The sequence below is a fragment of the Phyllostomus hastatus genome, unplaced genomic scaffold (genome assembly GCF_019186645.2).
Source record: "Phyllostomus hastatus isolate PE091 unplaced genomic scaffold, TTU_PhHast_1.1 phas_contig_40, whole genome shotgun sequence".
Taxonomy (NCBI): Eukaryota; Metazoa; Chordata; class Mammalia; order Chiroptera; family Phyllostomidae; genus Phyllostomus; species Phyllostomus hastatus.
Genome location: NW_025333872.1, coordinates 94,017,856 through 94,025,993, shown reverse-complemented (window position 1 = coordinate 94,025,993; position 8,138 = coordinate 94,017,856).

Here is an 8,138-nt window from a genome sequence, read left to right as displayed (position 1 = left end):
ATACGTTCAAGTCCTCACCCAGGATACCTGTGACTGGGATCTCCTTCGGAACTAAGGTTGTCGCAGGTGGAATTAGCGGAGCAGGAGGAGCTGACGTCCATACAAGGAAGGGGAAGCTGGGCTCTCAGGAGGAGGCTGTGTGAAGGCACACAGACAGACGGACACACTGAGAGACAGACGCACGCAGGGGGATGGCCATGAACATCTGTTTGGAGAGGTTGGAGGGAAGCATCGAGAAGCCCGGGAACGTCACCGATGGCCTGCGACGCCGGAGCCCGGAGAGAGGCCGGGGACAGAGTCTCCCTTGGACCCTCCAGAGGAAGCCCCTCCTGCCCGAGGACACCTTTTTGTTCTGATCGGCCACCTGGTTTCTGGTCCTCTGTGGCAACAACCGCAGGAAACTGCACAGTACAGACGCCATACAAACAGTGTCACTTTATCTGCGATACACTCAGGGAGACACTGGCTTTCAGAGTCTGACCTGCTCCTCTGGGAATGTCCCAGGGGGCCCCTCAGGGGACCCCGGCTCACGGGTCCCTTTCCCCTCCCCTCTCCCCCATCACAGTCCTTCTCCTTGCCCTTTTCCTTTTGAGGGGAAACACCCATTGCTTCACCTCTTAGTCACGAGCAGGACAGTTGAGCTCAGAAACCGCTGGCTTCTGCCCTGAGAGTCATATGAGTGACCTGGCAGAGGAGCACAGGCTGATTTTTAAGGAAACTCACAAAGGTTCACGCAGATTGCTGTGCATTTAACGGTTCTTTAGCAGCGACTACAAATACAGCTTAAAAATTCAAATTATCGAATGATTGCCATGTGCAAAATATAAATAGAAAGTAGGGGTTATCTCTACTTACATTTGGGGAAACTGAGGCTTGGGGGGGCTATGCAGCTTGCCCAAGACGGAATCAACGTTTGAGCCTGAAACTGCCTAATTACAAAGCTCTTTCTGCTAACAACACCATCAAATCGACCTCAAAATATGTGGCCTTATTAACACTTGGAGGGGCTTGCCAAATTTCTCCCACTCTTCCTATAATTTTAATACTTTATAGATCTGCTTGCTGTAAGCAGATATAAGGTGCTTAAAGAAATTCAGAGTGGTGAATCCATATATGTTATTATTAATAGTTTATTTTCTCAATGGATAATGGCAGTAATAATTATTTGGTCCAGAGCCCACAAGCCTGCAAAGCAATTCTAATAAATCTGTAGACAGTTCCTTGAATAATCAGTTGATTGTGTTATGCCTTAAGCTTTGGTAACACAACAAACAAACAAAACCTTTCTCTTTTTTTCTTCCCTGAAGATCAAGTGTAGGAATATTCACACATTGTTTTAAACCCTTTCGATAATAATTTTCTTTCAAAAGCAAATTTTGTCTTGCACAAGATTCAGCCATCCTGTGAAATTCTTAGCCAGATAAAATAATAAAGCGCTCACTCTTAGAAAGTCTTTTGCTGCCAGACTGCATACCCATTTATTTAGCTGTGGCTTGAGCTGCTGGAACTTTTTAGCTTGAATTACTAACCTAAATGAAACTGGGGGGAGGGACATTCCTGTTTCGCTCAAGCAGCCAGCTCCGAGCGCATGTTATTAGCATGCCCTCGGTCCCGCGAGTACCTCCCAGGCTGTGAACAGTCAGTCTCTGTCTCCCTTGTGCCCCGAGAACTTCATCACAGACCGTTCCTGAGACGCTCACAGATACACACAGCGCTGAGCTGGGCCCAGTGGGCTGCCTTACACTTTCGTTGGGATAAATGAACAGTCTCAAGGCTTTGGAACGGATCCAAGTCCCATTTGCCAAGTGGAGATTCTACATAAACGTGCAGAAGACACTGCGCCCTGGGCAGGACCAGCTATGGCATTTGCAGGCCTAATGCAAAGCGGAAACGCAGGGCCCCTTGCTCAGAAATGATGAGGCGTTTCAGGACAGCCCCAGGGGTTGTCCTGCCAGCTCCCAGACCGCTGGCCTCTCCTGCTGCAACCCGTCACCTGGTCCCTCGCTCCGGCCCCACCTTTAATCGGTCACCAGGGTGCCACTGATGCTGTCACCCAGACAGCTTGCAAGCACACCCATTTCCCCTTCGCCCTCTCCAGATGTTTCTCACCTCTGGCCACGTTCTCCCACACCCGCCCTCTCTCAGCAGTCTGCCCTGCTCACAGTAGGGGTCCTGACCACCCATGCGGACGAGCCTTGTGTATGGGGGGCCGGCAGCGGGGCACGTCTTACTGCTCTTGGTGGAAGGCCACCGTCCAAACCATGGACCTCCAGACCTGGCCCTCTGTCCCGCTTCCTTCCCTGGCATCTCCAGCTCATGCCTCAGTCTCCCGGCCCTGCGTGTTTTGGTTTCCCTGGCCTTTTTCCACGCCACCCCTCAAATAGGGACCTCCAGCCTCTGAGCCTCCTCACAGGCTGTCCCTTTGGGCTGGGCCATCCTTCCTCCATCTTCTCCTGGCCCTCTCGTCAGGTCTTGGCTTAAGTGCAATCCTCAGGAAGCCTTCCAGACTAAGAACGGGTGCCCCTGGCTCCCCACTCCCCACGCAGTCTCTCCGCCAGCTGGCACAACTGGTTACGCTCCCTGCCCGCATTTCCTGCCCGTGGAGGTGGCTGCTCTGCCGCAGAAGCTCTAGAAGTGCCGGTTGACTGACTCAAGGCTCTGTCCTGAATTCAGAATCCTGGAGCAAGAGAGCTCCTGCCTGTGAGTAAGGAGGGAAATGTGCTTACTACAGGTACTGCTGCGTAAAAGGCCACAGGAGGCAGAAGGTTCTGAGCAGCTGGCAGCTCTGTGAATGGCGGCGGGACCATCTGAACAAAGGCTGCTCCCTGGGGTGGGGGGGTCCGCTGCTCCTGCTGGGACTCAGTGTGTTTAAAAGGTGCCATTCCGAGATGATGTGGGTTTTTTTAGTCCTTCTCTATTTTTCCAGTTTGTTACATTATATGCATGTACTACTTTGATAAGCATCATGAACCACTATCCCCAGCAAAGTTTGCTTTTTTAAAAAAAAAAGTACCAGGCAAGAGGAATTTCCTGCTGGGGTTCATTTTCTTTGCAAATGTGTTTCCTCTGGCTGGAAAGGGGAAGCCCCGCCCCCAGTTGCTCTGTTGGTGACAGACAGCAGACAGGGCGAGGAAGGTAGAATGGTGTCAGCGCTGCTGACTGATTTCATTACTATTCTTTTAAAACATTTATGTAACAGCAAGAGAGCAAGCACTGCCCAGAAGCTGGGTGCTGCTGATTCCGGGAATGGGGTTTCTGCTTTGGAGGCGCTGAGCTATGCGCCCGGGGAAGGCAAGTGCCCTCCACGCCAAGGCTGTGGCCGTGCAGAGCCTCGGTTTCCAGCCTCGCCGGTGTCCCTGTCTCCCAGCACTTACTATATAGGTAAGGAAGGGAAATTTGAGAAAAGTCCACGGGGCAGAGCAGGCAGGGACCAGATGTCTAGCAAGGTGGAAGGGCCAGGTTTACTGGAGGCAGGCAGAGCAGCACCCGACGGGGTGGCCAGCCGTCTCAGCCTGACACCGAGAAGTCACCTGGACCCCGGACTTAAAACTGAGTTGGCGCTGGAGAAACCAGGATGAGCTGATCACCTGCCACCTGATAATGGCCCGTGGGGTAGCAGGTGTGCTTCTGGCCCCGCCCCACCCGGGAAGTTTGGACAGCCGCAGGTGGTGGCACGTGGCTAGCCCCTCCCCCCACTCCCCCCAGGACCTCAGCGCCTTACCATCGAGTGTGTCACTTTGTGAGTGTGCATGTGTGTAATTTTCTAGAAAGAAACTCCTTTAACTTCCGTCTTAAAGTGACTTGGGACTAAAGAGAAAACGGGATCCTGGTACGAACGGAGCGTTAGACACATTTGCGCTGTCAAAATTGTTCCCTTGGAGTTGCACAGAATGCAAATTTCAGTTCCTATAAAAACCAAATAAGGGAGCAAGTGTTAAAGGAAGGGGGTTTGATTCATCTCCTTCCCTAAAATGATGACCTCGTAGGAAAATCGCCGATGGACGAAGGACACGTCAGAGGCCCGCGCTAACGCACAGGCACCCTGCGTAGCCGTCAGCCGCAGCCACATCCCCATTTCTGCTGCAGTGGGTGGAAGACCAAGGAGAGTGGGGGGGCGGGGGGGCGGTCTCGGTAATCAGCTGCGAGTGCCACTTCATACATCCCCCGCCCCCCCCCCGCCACACACGTTTCTTCTGCTCCCCGATGCCGTTATTGTCCCGGTTTCATAGAGAGCTGAAGGGGCCTGAAGATGGACACACGCGCCTCCGGGTCTGGCTGCCTCCCGAGTCGGCGGCCTCCCGGCCATCGGTCTCTGGGCTGCATTTCTTCTTCTCCGGAGACGGTGGAGGCCTGTCCTCTCCCCGTCTGGTGCTCCCACGCCAGATCAGCCGGTGGGAGCCGGGGAGTTATACCGCCGCAGAGCCGAACGCCTCCAGCGGAGTAGGAGCAGTGAAATGGCCAGAAGCTTACTCTTCAGAAATAGGCTCTGAGGATCCCCTTGGTTTAGGGGATTGTTCTTTAGGAAGAGCTTTTGCGTTCCCTGGGAGGAGAAGGCAGAGCAGCAGCAGCAGGGGCGGCAATGACGGTCACAGCAATAGAAGTGCCTGTTGTGCAGGACTTGTTACGTGCCGAGTGCACTGACCTATATTTTCCTCTAGTTTTTAAAACAGTCCAGTGCAGACACTGAGTCTCTGGGAGGTGACTGAGCTGGGACCTTATCCCGAGGCTCACCCCAAAGTTCCAGCCTTCCAAACTTTATCACATTATTACTTTTTAGTTACTTTCTCTATTTTACAGTTTAGGAAACTAAGAATGCTTGAGGCTAAAGAACGTGCCAAGTTCACACCCTTGGAAGGAACGGGGGTCACGGCCGCGTCGCCCCAAGTCTCTGCAGGAGGACCTCGGAGCCCGGGTCCGTGAGTGTCAGACGCAAGCAAGCCTTTCGATATCCAGTCGGGCAGGAACCGCAAGCCCGTGGGATGGTGTGACTCTGAAATAGGAACCTGCACCAGCTGGAGAGCTAGCGATCGATTGTATGGGATGGAAACCAGCAGAGTGGCACCAGCTAGGGAGGTGCCAGGTTCAGGAGTGTCCAGCAGGCTCAGGAGTGAGCCTGCAGCCGGGCCTCTGGGAGGGACCGGCCACAAGCCTGGGAAGAAATCAGGGCCTTCTCTGTGGTTTCTGGAGCCCAGCTTCCCCTGCTCCTCAGCACAAGGGGGAAGGAGGAGAGTGGACACATGGTCACTGGCTGCTCCCAAGGTTCCATATTTTAAGTCCAGCTAATGGGAAAGATATCTTTGTTCCATTTCATTTTCCTGGACAAGGGCCTGAGAATGGCTAAGCCTGGGAAGGTGGGCATCCACACTGCTTTGGATGGGGGACAGGTGACCCAGGACAAGCGGCCAGCTCAACCCCTTGGGACCCTCATCCCCCTGTCAGCTGGACAGACGATCTGGAAGGTGTCTGGATGTATCCAGCTGTTAGAACTTCTTAAAAAGTTACAATGAAGCATTATAATAACACCTAGACAAGAGCCATGCTACCGTTAAACAGTGCCTGAATTCATAGATAGATACTTAAAGTATTTATTTTATTAAAACCCTCCAGGAAATATGTATGGACTATGAATATTGTTTTCATTGTTGTGGTCAATTCTTTTGCTTAAGCTTTTTTACTTTAAAAATTTTTTTTGTCATAATAGCTTAGCTGAGAAGTGTGCTAATACAGTCCCAGTCAACTATGCGAATGGGCCCAAGAATCTTCATAAGTGCTTTGGTACGAAGGAGTCTGCCACGATAAATTTTCCTGGCTCGTGGCCTCCTTGTTCCTGAAGCTCCCTTGTGAATAAATATTACAGTCTTTTTGCAAGAGAGTCAGGACGGAACATTAGCAGATGTGAAGTCTCTGGCTCGTGATGGTGGGTGGATGCTGCCCAGCCTAACCCAGCTCCCTTCCCTCTGGAAAATTACTGAAGTCCATGCAGATGGTAAACACATCAATTTAAAAAGTGAATGCTGCAAACCCCCACCAGGAGAGCTGTTCATTCCTACCGTGTGGTGGGACTGGGAACATCCACCCACTTGGAAGGGTCTCCTAGCTGGTTCTTCGTGGGGGAGGGCAGGGGCGGAGCTGGGGGTTGGCGTAGGCTAACACATTCATGATTGAGTGGGGCAATCGCCTTCTGAGCTGAAAAGGCTCAGTGACCCTTGGCCTTCCTCCGGGTCCCTTTTCAGAAATCTGCATCACAGGTTTACACCCAGCTTTTGTTACTATTCTAAGTTGATTTGGATAATTTCCATGCAAACGCTCAGAGCACTGGCATGTGCAATTATGTTTTGCAAGAGGGTGAGCAGAGCGCATTTTACAGTGCGGTGTTACGAGGCAGTAGCTGTGACGTTCTGACACGCGGTTGTGTAATTCCATGCAGGACGGGGACAGAGAGACCTGGCCCGTCGGGCTGGCACAGGGAGGTGATGGAGCCTTCCCGCTCCAGCCACATCCCTGCTCTGCACGCCTCCACTCCCAGAGGGCCATTGCGTGTCTGCCTCGGGCTGGCCCCACGGTGTCAACACATGATTCATTGTCAGCTCACGGGGAAAAACAGACTGTGTAGGAAGGTGCCATCTGGCCGTGCATCCGGGTTTTGTTTTTTTTTTCTGCCTTCAACCGGGTAACCCTGACCTTATTACCACGTGTTCAAGGTGGAAATGGTGACATCACTGACATGACTTACAAAAGCCACATACAGAAGCCGGTGTGACTTTTTTTAGCCTCATTGCGGTTAAGGTTCACTTCCTCCGGGCCCTTACTGTACAGAGAGGCTTTTAGACGCCGCCTGGGGAGAGAGCCCGCTTCGGATACGAGGTTGATGATGCGTCCGCCTCAGTTTCGCCCGGGAAAGGCCTTTGTGGCCTCAGTTAAGTGAGGAGGTCGTGTTCCTCTGCATCCGCTGGCTACTCCCCTGGGACGGCCGACGGGCCGAAGCGGAATGTTGATTTGAAAACGTTCAGAGAGGGCTCGGGGGTGGGACGCACCGCCGCCGATTATTTTAGATCCAGAATATCAGAGTGGGAAGTGTCTTGATCCAGTGTAGGAACTGGCTCAGAAAGGGACCTGAAAAAGGCACACACGCCAGGCCAGCACACATTTGCATCACATGAACGGGAACGTTCCAAGTCCTCCTGGACATCTCAGCGCGCCGGTTTTCAGAAAGGGGCCGAGGCGAAGTTAATGAACCTTGATGCCGGCTTCACTTCCTTCCTCTATGCGGAGATGCTGCCCGGGTTCACAGACATTGTATCCGGAGAACAAGAAGCACTTTGTGCAACACACTAAGACGTAACGAGGCTGACTCTAAATTCGCCGGTAATTACTTGAAGGCACTGGGCCGTGTGTCTTAGCCTGCCAACTTTTCTAGGATAAAATTTCTCGTTGCCTCACCTCGGTGCTTTGAGGGATTGTCTGTAAGATCATCAAGCCCGTGGGAAACGCGAGCTGTTAATGGGCATCAAGCGTTGGGCCCTGGAATCAGGCAGGTGCACAGACAGGGGGCGACTCGTGGAGAAGGGGGGATTCCACCTGGGAGGGGAGCTCGCTTGGTGTTTCTCCAGCTGAGAAGAGCAGGTGAGAGCAAGTCACCAGGTGCGTGGCTCCCTGCCCAACCCGCTCCTGGGTCAGTCCCCTAAACCCCAGGACCGTCTTGACGGCTTGCTTCTGCAAACCTGGTCAGCGGCAGTGTGGATGGGCCTGGAGCGCACTGTGCTAAGCAAAATCAGTCAGACTGAGGCAGACAAACACCATAGGTACGTGGGATATAAAGAAAAAAGAAACAGACTAGAAATGGGCTCGCCCACAGTGCACACACAGGTGGCTGGGAGGGGACAGGCATGGGGACTGGGTGGACAAGGTGAGGGGACCGAGAAGTACCGATGGGCGGTCAGGAAACGGAGACGTGTCAGGTGCAGCACAGGGAATACAGCCACTAACTACAGCGCTAACCGTGTACGAGTCCAGGAAGGGACTGGAAATTCGGGGGACCTGCTCCGTCAAGTGCACGACTGCCTAACCACGATGCTGGACGCCTGAGACCCGTGCAGAATACTATGGAGGGTCAACTGTAACCGAAAAGTAAAATGCAG